Here is a 19,737-nt window from a genome sequence, read left to right on the forward strand (position 1 = left end):
TCCTGTTTAGCCTTTTTTGGTCAGTGGTATCTCTCAGTTTGTGAACCATCCTTGCATGTCTGCTTTGTACCATTTGCAATGTGAAGACCAGACTCTGTTAACACATGCAAGTTGTGTCAAACATCTAAATCCCTTAGTTAGATTAGAATCAGTCTGAACATGGGGGCACCTCACACCTTCAATGCATTGTCTGGGCCAACATTGCACCTATTGTTACAGTTCACTTGAGAATGTGACTTTTAAAAAGTTTTGCGATTATACAAATGAAAGAACTGAAACCAACATGGTCATTCTGAAAGATGAGAGACTTGACAAACAATCCAGGTCTTTTTCAAGATATAATTTCAGTTGCATCACACTGTAAACTTTTGCTATAAATTCTTATACGTAACGATCTTATATTCCACAACCACCTGGTGACGGAGCAGTGCTTCCAAATCAATCTGTTGGGCTATAACCTGGTGTTGTATGATTTTTATCCAGTTTTTTAATGTTTTGTTTTTATGTGAAGTTGTCCAGTATGGCAGGAAGAATAAAAAGGAAGAATATTGTTTAAACTGTGATTTATCAGGCCATGGGCCAAATGCTGGGAAATGGGATTAGAATAGTTAGTGGGGTGTTTTTGATCAAGGAGGGTATGGTGGATCAAAGGGTCTTTTTCTGTGTTGTTGATCTCTATGACTCTAGGGTGACGGCAGGGACGGGTTGGATCGAAGGGTCTATTTCCATGTTGTGTGACTCTGACTGTTCAATTCAGTGGTGCAGCTGGATCTAGGATTTACTAATGTTAGTATGCAGATACAGCAAGAAAGAAGAGGCTGACTGAATGCTATCCTTTATTACAGAGAGGAATGGGCATTAAAAATGGAGAGGTTTGTGCTTTATTTGTACAGGAAGTGTCAGTAGCTGATTTTTAAGGCCAAAGAGGATTGATTCTTGTGAGATGGGGAATTGTCAGGGTTAGAAGGGAATGTGCATTATGGAACACATGCAGATCAGCCGTGATCTAATTGAATGGCAGACATTGAGAGGTATGGGTACCGCAGATTAATTTGTAGTGCTTGTTGATTTTGTGGAGGGGGGATGCAATGTGTCAGGTATGTGTCTATAGAGTTGCTTAATATGAGCTGGTGGTACAGCTTTAAAATACCTTTTAACCAAAGTGCTCTTGGTATCCCTTTTCGAATAGATTGCAGTCTAATTGATTGAAGGAGTAATATTGTAGAGTGCATTATTTTCTCTGGAGCTGAAGAGTTCTGATATACCCCTTTAATGGAGCTTTTATTCTAACTGTTCCATAAGGAATACAACTCACCGGAACTGATGTTCATTAATTCCAGGATTTGTCTGCTTTAGAATATTATAAATCTCTCTTCATTTGGACTGGGTGACTTTGCATATTCCAAGCTACTTCTGCTTTTAATTGTTTGCTTGTAAATAATGCCTCCCAGGAATAATTGTTGCAATCTCTTTTTCGTTAGTTCAATAACCTGATGTCTTTTTACTTTATGATAAGTGATTCCGCATGTGGGATACAATACATCAGGGTGCATTACATTGATTTGCTTTTACGATTGGATTCTCAAACTTGGAGACAGGCAGGAAAGGAATTGTTTCATCTCAGCTTTAGAATCTTTTTTTCTTTTTATTCATTCAGGGAGTGAGGGCACCACTGGCTAGGCAGCATTTATTACCCATCCTTAATTGCCCGAGAGTCAACCACATTACTCTGTGTCTGTGTCTGGAGTGACATACAGGCCAGACCAAGTAAGAATGGCTGTTTCCTGCTCTAAAGGACATTAGTGAACCAGATGGGTTTTTCCAACAATGGATTCATGGTCATTAGACTTGTAAGTTGAGATTTCTTATTTAAATTAAAATTAAAATCTAAATTAAAATTCCACAATCTGCAGAGGCAGGATTTGAACAATTTCTGGGTCTCGGCCTTAATAGTCCAATGATAATAGCAATAGGCCGTCACCTCCCCTCTTTATTCTCTCTCTTTATTCGCCAAACAATCCTTTATTAATAATCATTTGTGTAACTTTGTTAGGCAATTATCTCCTTTTTGGGGAAAGTCAATAGAAATAAAATTCTCAATGACTTTTGTGCCTTCTATATGTTAACAGGTCATTTTTCATCCATTGCCCTTGCAGTTTATGTCTTGCCTGTTAATTAATTCAAAATTAAAGTAGTGCTGGAAAAGCACAGCAGGTTCAGGCAGCATCCAAGGAGCAGGAAAATCGATGTTTCGGGCAAAAGCCCTTCATCAGGAATGATTTGGAGATGCTGGTGTTGGACTGGGGTGTACAAAGTTAAAAATCACACAACACCAGGTTATAGTCCAACAGGTTTAATTGGAAGCACTAGCTTTCGGAGCGACGCTCCTTCACCTGATGAAGGAGCATCGCTCCGAAAGCTAGTGTGCTTCCAATTAAACCTGTTGGACTATAACCTGGTATTGTGTGATTTTTAACTTCATCAGAAATGTTAGTCAAGTCATACTGTTGAGATTGTCTATGAAAAGATTTCCTATCTTTTTTTATTACACTGTTTATTGGTCACATTTTAATACTCAAAAATTCTGTAGATTAGTTCTTTTGAGTTTCTTATGAATTCTAATGGAAGAATCTGTATTTGGGTCTCATTTGAAATTCCTTCTCCTTTTAATATATGCAATTTCCACCTTGAAACTTCTTGAGTTCTGAAAGGTCTGTAACCCTATGTTTATTAACATTGTCCCTTCTACTGGTTGAAGTGACAATTCAATATTTTCCTCTTAGAAGTTGCTATAATGCAGAGATATTCCTAAATGGGCCCTCAATGTTCAGCGCTCGCGCACACACTTGCTATCTTTTGCACGCACTCACTCTCTGATTTGTGAAGGATTGGTTTATTGAAATGATATTCTGTGGGGGGTTTGAGCCAATGGATTAGCGACTCTGAATTCTGTTGTTGCCATTGAGTCTGTAAGCAGCCGATTGGTGGGAAGGGAAGGGGAGCAAATGAGTGTGATCTTAGCTTTGCCCATCCTCCAGGTGAGTTCTTGGCAGCCAGCAGATTGGAGAGAGTCTGCTGTTTGGACCCTCCTTCCAAACACTCCACTGAGACAGAGACTCACCAGTGCAGCTCAAAGCAGATCAAACGAAGGCCTGTTCTATCTTCAACTTTTTCTGTTTCACACTAGCTATCTGTCACTGGAAGAGGGAACTGGACTTGGTCACTCCACTATTAAAATCATGATAGAGGATAGAGTGAATAGTTAACATCTTTTCCTTGGGTAGTGGAGCCCAAAACTAGAGGGCAAACATTTAAAGTGAGAGGAGGAAAAACTTAAAAAGAAACTAAATGGCAACTTGTTCGCAGAGGGTGGTACGTGTATGGAATGAGCTGCCGGAGAAGGTGGTGGAGGCTGGTACAATTACAGCATTTAAAAGGCATTTGGATGGGTATATGAATAGGAAGGGTTTAGGGCGATAGGGGCTAAAAGCTGGCAAATGGGACTGGATTAATTTAGGATATCTGGTCAGCATGAACGAGTTCGACCGAAGGGCCTGTTTTCATACTGTACATCTCCATGACTATGACACTGTGACCTGTTGTCTGTTGGGATAGGATTCACTGCATCAGATTTGATTTGTCCATGTGACACATTGTGCTAACTTGCCAATAGTTCACTTAAAATGCATGACTTTGTAAAGGTGAAATTGATTCACTGATGGGTTTGTGCCATTGTGTAGAAACTGCTGGAAAATTGCAACGGGCAGGTGTGTTACGCTGCATTCTGTTTAAGTGAGGAAATGTGTTTCAGTCTGAATCTTTAGCTCAGTGTTTTGACACCAGTAGCAATTATTACCACCGTTTATCTGAATGTGGGATCTTCCCATGCACAGGTCGGCTGCTGCATTCCCGAATTTGCTAAGCTTCAGACATACATTGTTGGCCATGAACGTGAAGGCACTATCGAAATGCAAACTTTTTTTTTAATTTTAATTTTGGGAAGCATCCAGTTATTCCGTTGTTAGCTGGCAGCTTCTGAACATGTGATGGCTTTTGCAAATGAAAACAGTTACTCGGGTTATAACATTTTTCTCCTCAAGTTAAGTGGAAAATCTCTTCTGTAGGTTTTGCAGCACCAGGAAACATCTGTTTTCCACATCTCTATTGGACTAGATTACTGTAGTGAAGCAAGGCCTTTGACAGCTGAAACATTTTGCGCTCGCTGCTCTCCTGTAGAATTGGCTCACTGTGATTGTCAGGGCAGGAGCGTTAATCGAGGTTCCTTTCTTTAGGGCTCAGGACTGTTTCAAAGCATGAGGAGTTACCAAATGGTGTTGAAGATTGTGAACCTCCCCACCCCTTCTGACCTCATGAGGGAGGGAAGGTCATTGAAGCCACGGAAAGATGTTTGAGCCGAGGACACTACCCTGACGAGCTCCTGCAGAGGTGTATAAGACCTGTGCTATTTGACTTTGCTAGGAGTGACTCCGACCAGTCATACCCATTTGACTCTGATTTTGTTGGGGTTCTCTGATAGTTTGTCAAATGACGTCTTGGTGTTGAGGTCAGTCGTACTCAGCTCAACCCTGGAATTCCGCTTTTCCTGTCATGTTTGAATGAAGGTTGTAATGAGGTCAGCAGCTGAGTGGCCCTAATGGAACCTATCCTGCGTTTTAGTGAGCAGAAGTAGCTGTCGATGACCACCACCACGCGCTTACTTTATTGAAGAGCGGGAATGGAATGATGGGATGATAGTTAGCTTGAGTAGACTTCTGCTTTTTGTGGTCAGGGCGTGCCTGCACAATTTAACACATTGTCAGGTGGATGCTGGTATTGTAGCCGTACTGGGGCAGCTTGACTAAGGGGAAGCTACTTTTGACTTGCCAGTCTTCACTGCTATTGCTGAGGGGAATGTTGACCGAGCCCATGGCCTTGGCTGAAAACATTGGATATTGCCATTTATTGATGTCATGTGGAGTGAATCATATTGGCTGGATACTGGCATCTGTAATGCTGCGCACCTTTTGGAGTAAGCCAAGATGGATTGTTCACTTGGCACTTCCAGTTGAGGACTGCTGTAAATACTTTGTCTTTTGCACTGATATGCTGGACCATACCCCCCCCTCCCCATTGTTGAAAACGGGGCTATTTGTGGATCCTTCTCCTCTAGGTAATTATCCTGTGCCATTTATATCTGGATAAGGGAGGTCTGCAGAACTCCAATCTGATCCAAAGACAGAAATTGCTGGAAAAGCTCATCAGGTCAGGCAGCAACTGTGGAGAGGAATCGAAGTGAACGTTTTGGGTCCAGTGATCATCCCTCAGAATTGGTTCAATCTGATCCATTGGTTGTATGGTTACTTAGCTCGGAGTATTGCTGCTTCCGCTAGCTGTCATTTGTGTAATTTTGTAGCTTCACCATGTTGGCACATCCTTTGTTTTAATTATGGCTGGCGCTGTCCCTGGCAGGCCCTCTTACACTCTTCACTGAACTAGGGTCGATTTCCCCGGGGCTTGATGGGGTCATGCCCGAAACGTCGATTCTCCTGCTCTTTGGATGCTGCCTGACCTGCTGCGCTTTTCCAGTAACACATTTTCAGCTCTGATCTCCAGCATCTGCAGTCCTCACTTTCTCCTGAAGGAGTTTGGAGGTCATGTTGTGACTATGCAGGACATTGGTTAGGCCACTTTTGGAACACTGCATTCAATTCTGGTCTCCCGGCCTGAGGAAGGTAGTTGTGAAATTTGAAAGGGCTCAGAAAAGATTTACCAGGACATTGTCAGGTTGGAGGGTTTGGGATATAAGGAGAAGCTGAATAGATTGGGCTGTTTTCCCTGGAGCATCTGAGCCCGAGAGGTGACCTTTATAGAGGTTTATAAAATCATGGGAGACATGGATAGGGTGAATAGACAAGGTCTTTTCCCTGGGATGGGGCAGTCTAGAACAAGAGGGCATAGATTTAGGGTGAGAGGGGAAAGATGAAAAAGAGACCTGAGGGGCAACGTTTTCACACAAAGGATGGTGTGTGTATGGAATGAGCTGCCAGAGGAAGTGGTGGAAGCTGGTACATTTACAACATTTAAAAGCCATCAGGGTGGGAATGTAAATAGGAAGGGTTTAAAGGATATGGGCCAAGTGCTGGTGGATAGGACTTGATTAGGTTAGAATATCTGGTCAGCATGGACAAATTGGACTGAAGGGTCTATTTCCTTGCTGTACATGTCTAAGAATGTAAATTGTAATCATGATGTGGAGGAGCCGGTGTTGGACTGGGGTGGACAACGTTAAAAACCGCACAACACCAGGTTAGAATCCAACAGGCTTTTTTGAAAGCACTAGCTTTTGGAGTGCTGCTCCTTCACCAGCAGTGCTCCGAAAGCTAGTGCTTCCAGATAAACCTGTTGGACTGTATCTGGTGTTGTGTGGTTTTTATCTTTTGTAAATGGTAAAGAAGGGGAATCACTTCGGTTTGAGATTGAGATTAAATACAATTCCAATGCAGATGGCCCATGGCAGCCTCCTGAATGCCCAGTATGGAGTTCCTAAACTGCTGTGAATCTAAGTACATAAAGATGATAACATGAAATTGAAATTCCACTGAACTGCAACCACCCACTCGTGACACTATGCAGTTCTAACAGTGCATTGAAGCAGTAGGAATCTTCATTCCAAGAACATGGCTCAAAGTTTATGCTATTGGCCATTAAATCTTTAATGTACTTTAAATTGTAATATTTCTCAGGCTGTTGACTTAAGTGCACACGTGACAGACAAAACCCTTATCGAGTCCTTGATCTTCTGTTTTACCTCCAGCAGCTTCAATAACTTTTGTTACACAAGGGACTTAAATCAATGGCATATTTTCCATTTTATTGATTATCTTTCTTGCACTGAAATGTATTACTGCACTCTGAGTCACTGTGTTCCTTGTGTTGCTGCAGTGTGGGATAGTTTGAGATGTTAGGGTTGAAATTGAGACAGCATTATCACATCGATGCTGGAGTGCTGGCAAAATAATCTTCTCTTGTCATGTGATGTCTCTGCCCACCCCTCAAAAAATTCTGGCCAATTGTATCCACTAGAGTCATGGAGTCATACAGCACAGGAACAAACCCTTCGGTCCAACCAGTCCATGCCTGCCATAATCTGAAACTAAACTAGTCCCACCTGCTTGCACTTGCCCCATATCCCTCCAACCATGTGTTATTCATGGACTCATCCAAATGTCTTTTAAATGTTGTAACTGTACCTGCACCCATCACTTTCTCTCTGCCAGTTCACTCCACACACAAACCACTCTTTTTGTATAAAAATTGCCCCTCATGTCTTTTTAAAATCTTTCTCCTCTCACCTTTCTCACTAGATGAGAACATCCTTTTTAAAAAAAAGCATTATTAGGAGACGACTGCACCCCCTCCACACCTTGACCTCGTTCCATCATTCCATATTGTTCTGATGTGACCCTAACTTTCCTGTCTGCCTCCGTAACCCTTAACTCACTCAGATTTGTCTTAACTTGGCTTTCAATGACAGTCTTATGGTTCACTGGGCGAGGGAATGCCCAAATACCAACGACCACCAGGAGAATAAATTTCTCCTCATCTTGCATTAGATTTCTGACAATCTGCCTTTGAAGTCTGTGTCTGCAGCCACTTAGGCCACAAAGCCTTGGAATGTCGTCATAAATCTCTCTGCTTCACCTCTTCGGAGGCAGGGTGGCACAGTGGCTCAGTGTTTAGCACAGCTACCTCACAGCGCCAGGGACCCAGGCTTGATTCCAGCCTCTGGTGACTGTGTTGAATTTGCACATTTTCCCCCGCATCTGCATGGGTATCCTCTGGATGCTCTAGTTTCCTCCCACAGACCAAAGATGTGCAGGTTAGGTGGATTGGCCAGGCTAAAGGGCCCATAGCGTTCAGAGATATGTAGGATGGGTGCATTAGTCAGGGGTAAATGTTGGATAATAGGGTAGGGAAATGGGTCTGGGTGGGTTACTCTTTGGAGGGTTGGTATGAACTTGTTGGGCCTAAAGGTCTATTTCCACACTGGAGGAATTCTATGAATCTTCCGTCTTCCTTCAAGCTGCATCAACTATTTAGACCAAGCGTGGCGAGCTCTCACATAAAATCCACATTTGCCTCCATAAAAGGCGCACCATAGATGCTAGTTCTTGCTGCCTGGGTACTTTGATTGAATACCATGGCATGTGCATGTATTGCATTATCTGTTTTTACTACAGTCTCCAGCATTGGACTTGGACACAAAACCTTCTGATTTGGAGGGAACCACTTGGTCACTACACTGTGGCCAATATATGGGCAAAGCAATGGCTATTGTGCCTATTAGCATCAGTCACCTGGTCATGGACGTCAAATATTTGCTGGAGGAGAAAATAATGACTTCAGTGCAACATCTCCACCAATCGCACATGTACTCAGCAAAGTTGATGTTCATAAAGATATATTGAGTAAGGAGTATCCTTCCTAGCTTTGGTGATGCGATAATAAAATGTTGAATTTCTACCGTTGGGTAGGAGATGTGTTCGTGTGTGTAACAGTTTAACCTTTGTTGGTGATGTGCTGATTCAGCAATCTGGGGTCCTGTCTTATCGAGTCAATTGTAGTGAAGTGATTATGGAACAACCTCGGTTATCCGAACATCAGTTATCCCAATTTCAGATTATCCGAACAAGATCTCCATGGTTCCATAAAACGTTATGTTATTCAAACAATTGGTTATCAGAATAAAATGCTCCCTACCCGTCTTGTTTGGATAATAGAGGTTGTTCTCTATCTTAGTTAGAAATGCACTTCATTAGCTCTGTATGCAGCCACATCAAAGCTGCCTTCCTCAAAGTTGAGAGTTCAGAGCAACACTACGTGACTTTCAGTCTTTGCTAAATTTTATTCCTGCTTTATACACTCCTGATTTGATCCCACCACACAAACTTTGGTGAATTGAATTGGATGCTATAACTTCTTAGATAACAGAATCCCTACAGTGAGGAAGCAGGCCATTCAGCCCATCAAGTCCAATCTCCTACTTAGAGTGCCTAACCTGCACATCTTTGGAGTGTGGGAGGAGACCAGACCACCTGGAGGAAACCCACACAGACACGGGGAGAATGTGCAAACTTCACACAGACAGTTGTCTGAGGCTGGAATTGAACCAGGAGCTGAGAGTCAGCAATGCTAACCGCTGAGCTACTGTGCTGCCCAACTTAATTGGCACAAATGTTTAACCCTTTAACTTCCATGTGTAAACATTCCTGGAATAGCTCACTGTTGCTGCAAATTTGATCTTGAAAAGGGAATGGCTCTTGTTGCTGTTGTGTTTCACTTTTAGCTAAATGTGTCATCGGGATTCTTAATGTACCTTTTTTTTTGAAAAGGTTTCATCTGAGCAAAAAAGACAAGTTGTTGACTTCCTACGCCGTGGTCATTAAATTTATGTTCAGATTGAAACAGTAAAAGACAGAGTTTGAATGTAAGGTTTCTTTTCTGTATAATCTCGTTACTCTGGGTGACAGTGTTTCTGATTTCAGTTGTGCTGAAGCAGTTCAGGTTATCAGCTTTATTCTTCATTTTGTCGACTTAATTTACTGCTATTAGTTGACAAAAATTTCATTTGGATGAAAAGATACTGATTGAAATCATTGATTTTGTTCTAGGTCTGCAGGCACACGCACTGGCCTCGGAATAATGTTGTGAAGTGACAGGTAAGGACTGTGTACCTCCTCAAATTGGACATGCTGTTCTCTTTGTTACAGTAAGACTCAGCAAGGCTTCAGCCTGTTTGTGTCCTGTGGTATTTACGCTGCCTATCATAACAAGACATTCCAAGCCTGTTGTGGCCCATTTTACTGTAGACAATGGATTGTGTTCTTTGTTTGGATTGGTTTGCTGGTCTGAAGTTGTTTGCTGGCTAGTGAGCAATATTCTGTGCTTTGTCCATCCCGAATTGGTTCCAGAAATTGTCCTGGGCAAGAAAGGTCCTGCCCACATCTGTAAGGAAAATCTTTTTTCCATCTCTTTCCCTCGCCCCCTTTTTTCCTCTTCATTCTCTTACCCTCTCTTTAAAACCAGGAACAATTTAAAATATTTTAGATGTAGTTTTATTGGCTACCTTTGTGTACCTGTTAGCGTTTTGTCCTTGTCTGCTGTAGGGTGTATCACCCAGAGAGGGAGAGAAGCATATGTTTAGTAGACTGATCCCTGCGGAAAAGGGATTTAGTGCACCGGGCCTGTATGCTTGAGGGTTTATGAGAATATGAGGCATTTGCATTGAAATGTAAAAGAGTTGATACTTGACATCGAGTAGGTGCTGGCAAAATGCTTTTATTCCTGATGAAGGGCTTTTGCCCGAAACGTCGATTTTCGCTGCTCGTTGGATGCTGCCTGAACTGCTGTGCTCTTCCAGCACCACTGATCCAGAATCTGGTTTCCAGCATCTGCAGTCATTGTTTTTACCAAAATGTTTTAAAAGGCTGGGAATCTAGACCTAGCCATTATCTTGCAGTTAGGAGACAATTGTTTGGGACTGAGATGAGCAGATATTAATTTACTTCAGGGATTGTGAATCTTTGGAATGTTCTGCAGCAGCTATTGAACATATTTGAGACTGAGATTAGTCGATTTTTTTGGCGCGGAGGGATATGGGGATCAGTCTGCAAGTTGAAGATTTGCTGATATCTCTTTGAATGACGGAACAGGCTGAATGGCCTCCTTTTCATACCTGCATTCCTGAATATTCCCTTCAAGAGCAAACCCATTTTCTCACCTAACCACGTATCTGTGGAGGTGTCGAGACTTGCTCAACCTCTTATCGACTGAGGTATTCCAAATGTATTCAATGTTTCTTTTGCAATACTTAATCAAACATTTCAGTTGGCTTCCACTTGGTTTTCTGAAGCAAGGTGGCACAAAACTGAATGAGTTTCCCAAAATAGCGTTGTGATGAGTCCAGGTGTAGTAGTTCCACATGCAAGCTTATGACAATATGTTAGTGTCGCGCTGTTTGACTGAAACCTGGGCCTGTGATGAGGTGGGTTTGTTCCTTGTATCCTGTACGTTCAGACTTCCATTGAATTGCTGATTGGAATGAACTGAATGCAATCTCAGTGGAATCACGTCAGACTGTAGTGCAGGGTTAAACAGCTATGCTCTTGCTGTCCCTTTTTGTATGACTTGCCAGCAATACTGAGAGATGAGCGCTTTCTAATCTGCTTTTAAGGTACAAATAGCACAGTAGTGGGTGCTGAGCTGATACACTGGGCAGCATTTTTGTGTCAGTGCTGCTGGATGAACTTTAACTCCTTGAGTGTAGTTGGGCAAGTGTGTGATTTTGCTTGAATGATTGATGGGCAGTTCCTCCTTAGAAATAGCCTGTTTTATTTAATGCCCTGGATTTGTGCACTGCTAGATGTGAACGGCGCTGAATGAGACCATTTCTTATCTATGTAGCACAATCATTTTTGTTGTCCTTGCTGTCACGTGCAGGATAAATTGGAACTGCTGCAAGGCTGGAGTTAAAATGATCAAGTACATTTTAGATTGGCAGCAATGTCTCGACTGCGTAACCCTTCACAGGAACAGAAAGCTGCAAAGCAAGTTGGCCACTTTAATTTTAAATAAAAATGGAAAGCGAGGCAGCAGCTATATCATTCTGCAAATCTTTTACCATGTTCTCATCGACCCAGACTGTCAGATGATGCATACTGTCGGATGCAGGACAAGAAATATCATAATAGAGGAGCATGTATGTAATGAGGAGTGATCCTTTAGAACGGGTTTCTCTCTATTCAGATTAGCTCAAACCAGACCTTTTCAACCATCTTTATTAATAATGTAAAGCAGCTGACCTTGTAATCCACAGCTCTGCGAGCTGGGAAAAAGCGAGGACTGCAGATGCTGGGGAGTCAGAGTCGAAAAGGGTGGTGTTGGAAAAGCACAACTGGTCAGGCAGTATCCTCCAACCCTCTTTGACTCTACTCAGAGCTGCTCTGATTCCAACCTTTGAGCAGAGTTTCTCTCACATGATTATTGAGGTCACAGATTGATGAGATGGACTTCATCGACTGGATAGACCGGACAAAGTTTTGTCATCGTCTATAGAGAGAGATTTACAGAGGGTGTTGGTAATCTTGAGGTAGATGGGGAGAAACTGTTTCCATTTGCTAATTGCAATCTACAGGAGGCAGAGAATAGATTGGCAAAAGAGTCAAACATGGCCACAAATTTTTTTAAAAATGTAGCTCATTGTTCTGAAATGTAAAGGTGGTGAAGGCTGGCTCAGTTCAACTCGAGAGGGAATCAAATAATCACCAGAAGAGGCAACACTTTAGGGTAAAAGCAGTGGAGTGGGACCAGCTAGACTACACCAGTAGGTAGCCAGCACAGTATGGATGGACCGAAGCCCTTAGTCTGTCTTGTGACCATTCTATGAAACATAAATATTAAGATATTCCTACAACTTAGTGACTGAGAGGGTGTGTCTACTCCCATGCTTGGTCAGTGCGGTTCCTGTGGCCTGATGATTAAGAAAGATCATTGTCTTCCTGTTCCTTGCTCGCATGGCCAATTTAAAACTTCTCAGCAATGCTTTCAACATCTCCCCATAGCCTCAGCACTCTCCCTCTCTCTGTATCCATTCCTGCAATCCTCTGAATGAGCTGCATCTCCCCAAATTGCACAACCTTGATTTCTCATCACTCCGGTTTTGATTGTTGTCTTGTCAATCCATCTGTCGACCATTCATTTCTCCTTTTGGATATTTCTAGAGAACTGGTTATGGTCCACTTGGGAAGCAGGTGGGGTTTGAACCTGGGCCTCGTGACCCAGAGGTAGTGACACTACTGCCATGCTACTAGAAATACCTCTTCTCCTTTTAAGGAACCTCTTGAAACTGCCCACTTTGTTTAATCCTAGGGGCCTGAGCCCTCATCTTCCAGTATCTGGCTTTGTCTCAGATTTTTCCTGATAATTCTCATGTCGAACACCTTACAAAGATGTCAGATGGTGAGTGATGCAAAGGGAAGATTGAAGTGGCAACAGTTTGTGAGCCAAGCCATTATGAATATAGTAGTAATACCCAAACCCCTGGAATCTGTGGTCATAGCTAACCCAGAAGCATTTTTGAAAATGTCGTTAGCCCTTCCTGTGCCTTGGATCAATCCCAACTCCCTTTTTGTTCTGTGGCTCATCAATTCCTGCCACGGTCGTCATTGACCCTCTGTTGGTTCACGGCCCTTTGACATCCCCAATCCAGGAACATTGGGCCAGCAGCCAACTTCTAGAATCCCAACACTGTAGTCACAAGCCATTCAGCCCGCTGGGTCCACACTAACCCTCCAAAAAGCACCCCACTCTGACCCATCTGTGCCCCTCCCACCCCATCCCTGTAACTCTGCATTTCCCATGGCTAATCCTCCTAGCCTGCACATCCCTAGACACTATGGGGCAATTTTCCATGGCCAATTCACCCTAACCTGCACATCTTTAGAATGTGGGAGGAAACCGGAGGAAACCCACGCAGACATAGGGAGAATGTGCAAACTCCACACAGACAGTTACCTGAGGCTGGAATCGAACCGGACCCTGGCACTGTGAGGCAGTAGTGCTAACCACTGAGCCACCGTGATACTCTTAAGAGCGTCCATTAGCCCTGCACCCTCCCAATTGGCTACTGCTGGGGATGTAAGGGTGCTGAAGAAAGCAGAGGGGCAGCCTAGCATTTGAGCTTCTGCCTTAAAGTTGGGCTCAGAACAACATGTTCTCTCAGCTAAACTGAGACTCCTATTCATTTTTTATTTAATTGGATTTTTGTGTAGACAGACCTGACTGGATGGAAGGAAGAAGAATTTCAATTTTCCTTCTGAAGATTGTACAATTCATTTTATATACATATAAGGAAAATTCTGGCAGACTCGGTAATTGAATTTTTTATTTATTAAACTGGAAGAGATGCTTTTGGATATGAAGATAATTGCTATTCTCAACTTTGAAGCAGCTTATTTATTTCCAATACTCCTCATCACCTTTTTTTTTGTGCTTTAAATTATGGTTTCTGTCAATAAATTGTTTCTTTTTGGGAAACGTATTATTCATTGATGTTGCTGGAACACAAAACACGCATGATGCTTAAACATTATTCTAGCCTCATGCCCGCAAATGCGGGAGACTAATTAACAGCAGGTGCATGAGTAACACCTCCGAATATACCAAGGGTCCCAAGATATGGAGCTTTAGTGAGCTGGGGGATGGTGCCGAGTGTTGTGAAGCTTATTTATCAGGTCAATGCTCTCGTGATTGTGCTCACCAAATAATGAAAGTCTTGGGTTAACATTTAAGGTATTACATTTTTTTTACTCATTCCCAGAATGTGGGTGTCGCTGGTTGGGCTGGCATTTATTGCCTGACCCTGCTTGCCCTTGAGAAGGTGGTAGTGAGCAGTACCACTGCAGTCCATGTGCTGTAGGTAGACCCACAATCCTGTTAGGGAGGGAATTCCAGGATTTTAACCCAGTGGCATTGAAGGTATGGCGATGTAATTCCAAGTTGGAATGGTGGGTGGTTTGGAGGGGAACTTACAGGTGGTGATGTTCCTATATATCAGCTGCCCTTGTCCTCCTTGATGGAAGTGGTCGTGGGTTTGGAAGGTGCTGTTGAAGGATCTTTGGTGAATTTCTGCAGTGCATTTTGTAGATGGATAGCACACACTGCTGCTACTGAGCGTCGGCTGTGGGAGAGTGGGTGCCTGTGAATGTGGTGCCAATTAAACTGGCTGCTTTGATCTGGTTGGTATCAAACTGAAATGTTGTTGGAGCTGCATCTATTCAGGGCAAGTGAGGAGTATTCCATCACACTCCTGATTTATACCTTGTAAATGATGGACAGGCTTTGGGAAGTCAGGAGGTGAGTTACTCGCAGCAGGAGTCCCAGCCTCTGATCTGCTCTTGTTGCCACTTATATAGAAAAAAAATTACAGTGCAGTACAGGCCCTTCGGCCCTCGATATTGCACCGATCCAAGCCCACCTAACCTACACTAGCCCACTATCCTCCATATGCCTATCCAATGCCTGTTTAAATGCCCATAAAGAGGGAGAGTCCACCACTGCTACTGGCAGGGCATTCCATGAACTCATGACTCGCTGAGTAAAGAATCTACCCCTAACATCTGTCCTATACCTACCACCCCTTAATTTAAAGCTATGCCCCCTCGTAATATCTGACTCCATACGTGGAAAAAGATTCTCATGGTCAACCCTATCTAAACCCCTAATCATCTTAGATTTTGTAAGAATGACATTATTGTTCACTTCAGGTATTAATGCTACTTAGTATCTTGATTTATTCTCTGAATCTCTGCTTCAAATATTTTCTCTTTCAATGGTGCATGTGCCATTTTTAAAATACATGTGTCAAAATTATAGAGTTTTTTTTATTTGCTGTTGTCCTGTCTGAAGGGTGTACAAAACCTGCCTTGCTGCTCTCTGGAGAGCACTGTCATGGACAAGAGCAGGGCAGTTGGCAATCTGTTTGGAGGTCAGTGCAAGGTAGCACATCTGGTGAAAGCTTGTCCTCTGAGGAAGTGAGGCCGTGGTTGCCTCCCTTCGCTAGATTAGATTAGATTAGATTACTTACAGTGTGGAAACAGGCCCTTCGGCCCAACAAGTCCACACCAACCCGCTGAAGTGCAACCCACCCATACCCCTACATTTACCCCTTACCTAACACTACGGGCAATTTTGCATAGCCAATTCACCTGACCCGCACATCTTTGGACTGTGGGAGGAAACCGTAGTACCTGGAGGAAACCCACGCAGAGACGGGGAGAACGTGCAAACTCCACACAGTCAGTCGCCTGAGTCGGGAATTGAACCCGGGTCTCAGGCGCTGTGAGACAGCAATGATAACCACCGTGCCGCCCACAAATCTCAGATCTCAGGCTGCTCAGGTTGGAACTACATCCACAGATCTCACTGACAGCAGGGATGGCACGGTGGCTCAGTGGTTAGCAGTGCTGCCTCACAGCGCCAGGGACACTGGTTCAGTTCCCACCTCGGGTGCCTGTCTGAGTGGAGTTTGCGCGTTCTCCCTGTGTCTGCCTGGGTTTTCTCCATGTGCTCCAGTTTCCTCCCACAAACCAAAGATGTGCAGGTTAGGTGAATTGGCCATGCTAAATTGCCCATGGTTTTAGGTGCATTAGTCAGAGGGAAATGGGTTTGGGTGGGTTACTCTTCAGAAAGTCGTTGTGGACTTGTTAGCCGAATGGCCTGTTTCTACACGGTGTAGATAATCTAATATAATGTGACCATCTGATGTTGAGTTCTCATAGCTTCTGCCCATTATTGGGTCTGGGCATCTGAATTCTACCCTGCACCATTGAGACTGCTCTCTATTATGTGCGCTAAATTTAGTCATAGAGTCATATAGCACAGAAACAGACCCTTCGGTCCAATTTATCCATGCCAGTGAGACATCCTAAATTGCCTGAATTTGCCCCATATCCCTCTAAGCCTTTATGCTATCAATGTACATAGTATCTTTTAAATGTTATAACCAAATCTACCACTTTCTCTGGCGATTCATTCCATACTCTGTGTGGAAAACGTTGCCCACTGGCCCCTTTTAAATCTTTCCCCCCTCACCTTCATGCCCGCTAAGTTTGAACTCCCCTGCCCTAGGGAAAAGACCTTTGATGTCCACTTTATCTATACCTTTCATGATTTATAAACCCCGATGAGGTCACCACTTAATGCTGCAGGGAAAAAAAAATCTATCTGACCTCTCCATATAACTCCAGCCCTCCAGTCCCGGAGCATCCTTGCAAATCTCTTTTCCACCTTTTCCAATGTAATAATATCCTTTCTGTGGCAGGGTGACTAGGACTGTACACAGTACTCCAAAATTGGCCTCAACTGGAGAGCACAACATGACATTCCAACTCCTCCTCTCAATGTTCTGACCAACCAAGGCAAGTGTACCAAACCCCATCTTCACCACCCTGTCTACCTGTGATGTCACTTTTAAGGAACTATAAACTTGACAACAAGTTGTCTCTCTGTTGACAACACTCCCCAGGGCCTTACTATTAATGGGTCCTGCCCTGGTTTGCCTTAGCAAAATGCAACATCTCTCATTTATCTAAATTAAACTCCATCTGCTCATAGAAGAGTTGGCGCTTAAGTTGCATGAAGCTCCAATCAATCTGATAATGTCACAGCCTATAGGTGGAGAATCAGGCACTCTTGCGTGAAATCCTGTTGGGGTCTGGTCTAAGGCTAGTCACCTTAGGTTCTGAGCAATTGAGCTTAGTGCTCCTTTCTACTGTAGGAAGTAAATAAAGCAATGTTAACCAAATATAACCAGGTTAGGGTTGTCAGCTCCTCTGGGGCACTGAGTCTTAGGGTCTGTTCAATTACTCGCGATAGAACGTTCGAGAGCCTCAGCAAAAATCTAAACTCAACAAGGGGTGGTGATTGCAAAGCACCAGTAAGTACAAGTTGGGTTGATTAGTTATTTCTAAACAATGATGCCCCTTAGGAGCCTGGTATGTCACCTTCACCTGCTGCCCCTGACCTCCATTGACCTCTGGTACACCAATGATTCAACCCATTTTTAAAAAAAGTATCATTCTTGTTTTTAAATGTTCCACCTCCTCAGCTCTCTACATAACCTACCAGCCTTCAGCTGATTGGTTCCAGGGAGCTTTCTTTGACTTGCCATTGGAGGTAGCATCTTTAATCATCAAAGTCCGAAGGTTTGAAATTGCCGGTTTGAATCAGTGTTCCTCACGAGTATTCCCTCCTCCTCTCATGCTGAGATGACCAGGAGCTGGTTACTATAAACTTGTACCTGCATTGGTTTGTAGAGCTAAGTTAAACTTCTGATCTGTGCAGAGCCAGGGAACTGCACTGACTCAGATCCCATCACGAGTTAAATTTTGTATCTGGAAACTGCTGATAGAATCACTGCTCATTTAAAGGAAAAACAAAGTTTAAAAAAAAATAATGCTGTTTGGATCTGGTGCTGGCATTGGCAAACTCTTGTTTCCAAGTTACTGACTTCATATGCAAGATTCACTGCATAATTTAAATTGAACAAATTCATTGAATATTCCTAACTATTGATGCAGGTGGCATAGTTGACAGGGAGCCTTCTGAAACCTGGGAAGATTTTCATTTGTCACAGCTTGGGTACACAGTGAAACCATTCTGACTGTCCCTTGCTGCTGCTGGGTTGGTTCCTGCTCCTGGCAGGAAAGCTTGCACAGCTAGATGAAATGAGTAGCGTCCAGATTGTGTTTGCTCTCCACTGGCTCCCCGTGTGGCTGTGACGAGTAGGCTTTTTCTTAGAATTAGTGTTTCTGTTGGACCTCTGGGCCTTACTGCGAATCTACAGGCTTTGCTGCTGTTTTTACACCAGGTCTTCTCTAGGCAGACGTCAAGTCTGACTGCATCCTGCCAGGTTCAGTTTGCAAGCTGCTGTTTGCTGGAGAGGTCAATTTGAGCACAGTGTCTCTGTAATTCAGCGTCTTCTGGGTGTGTGTCCTTGAGTGTCTGTATCCTTGTTTTTGTGTTTGTGTGTGTGTGTGTGTGTGTGTGTGTGTGTGTGTGTGTGTGTCGTTGAAATTTATGTTTCTGTATCCTTGAGCGTGTCTCTTTGCCGGTGCCTGCCTGCGACTGTCTCTCCTTGTGAGTGCCTGTGTGATTGAGATTTCATGTATGTGTGCATGTACATGTTTGCATGTGTCTCAGTCTAAATGAGTGTGTGTTTGTTTTCTATACAGTATATATAATATTGTGTGTGTTTAAGTGTCTTCATGGCATTTTGCAATTCATGTTTAGTTGACCCAGTCACATTTATTTTCTGCTTTTTCACTGGGCCCTCTAGCTCTCATCACTGTGATTCTCAATATTGCTGAAGACACCCCTTCCCAGTGTGGCAGACAAGGCCTGAGATTGAGCTCTCATTCAAAAACCGTTCTCAACTTTTGGTTTTCTCAATCAGTATTGTGGCATCTTTAAGCTCTGTGAGGCTGTACTCCAAATCCAACAAGGCTTTCATTCCTGATGAAGGGCTTATGCTCGAAACGTTGAATTCTCTATTCCTGAGATGCTGCCTGGCCTGCTGTGCTTTGACCAGCAACACATTTTCAGCTGTGATCTCCAGCATCTGCAGACCTCATTTTTTACTCCATTTCATCTCTCCCTACCTTTCCTGAACACCTTGTGTCCAGAATTATTTAACACCCAGTCCTACTCTTTGCTGAACTAGGTTTCTGTTGTGGTGATATTATCATATTTCCACCTCGCAATCTGACACCCCAGTCTCCTGTGCTGAATGCTGTGCATTCACACATGTGCAGTGTAACCCTGCAGTGGTCTAATTTCTCCCTTATTCCAACTCCACTGATTAATCTACTATTCTCTATTCCAGTGCTAGCTCTCCTTCTTTCTGATATCTGCAACACCCTAGTCTTATTCTCTAATTAGTTTGTTTGCCCTATATGTGACTCCAGACCCACAGCCAATGTGACTCCTAACTGCCCTCAGTAATTGCCAAGAAGGGTCTTGGTTCAAGGGCATTAACGGGTGGGTAACGGATGCTGGCCTTGCCAATAAAATCGCATCTCATCAAATAATTTTGTGATCGGCCTGTTATGCCACTCCTTTGGAGCAGGTGAGGCTTGAATCTGAGCCTCCTGGCTCAGAGGAAGGAGCATTACTTTTGCA

General features: G+C 43.4%; 1 long non-coding RNA gene across 1 annotated transcript in view; it reads left to right on the plus strand.

Annotated features, from left to right (window-relative positions):
• Positions 1-19,737, plus strand: part of LOC132835036 (uncharacterized) — a 428,224-nt gene that overhangs the window by 121,859 nt on the left and 286,628 nt on the right. The window contains exon 2 of the long non-coding RNA XR_009647266.1: positions 9,672-9,719. This is a non-coding gene — a long non-coding RNA (uncharacterized LOC132835036). The remainder of the gene's footprint in view (positions 1-9,671; positions 9,720-19,737) is intronic.

This window comes from Hemiscyllium ocellatum, chromosome 43 (assembly GCF_020745735.1).
Source record: "Hemiscyllium ocellatum isolate sHemOce1 chromosome 43, sHemOce1.pat.X.cur, whole genome shotgun sequence".
NCBI classification, from domain to species: domain Eukaryota; kingdom Metazoa; phylum Chordata; class Chondrichthyes; order Orectolobiformes; family Hemiscylliidae; genus Hemiscyllium; species Hemiscyllium ocellatum.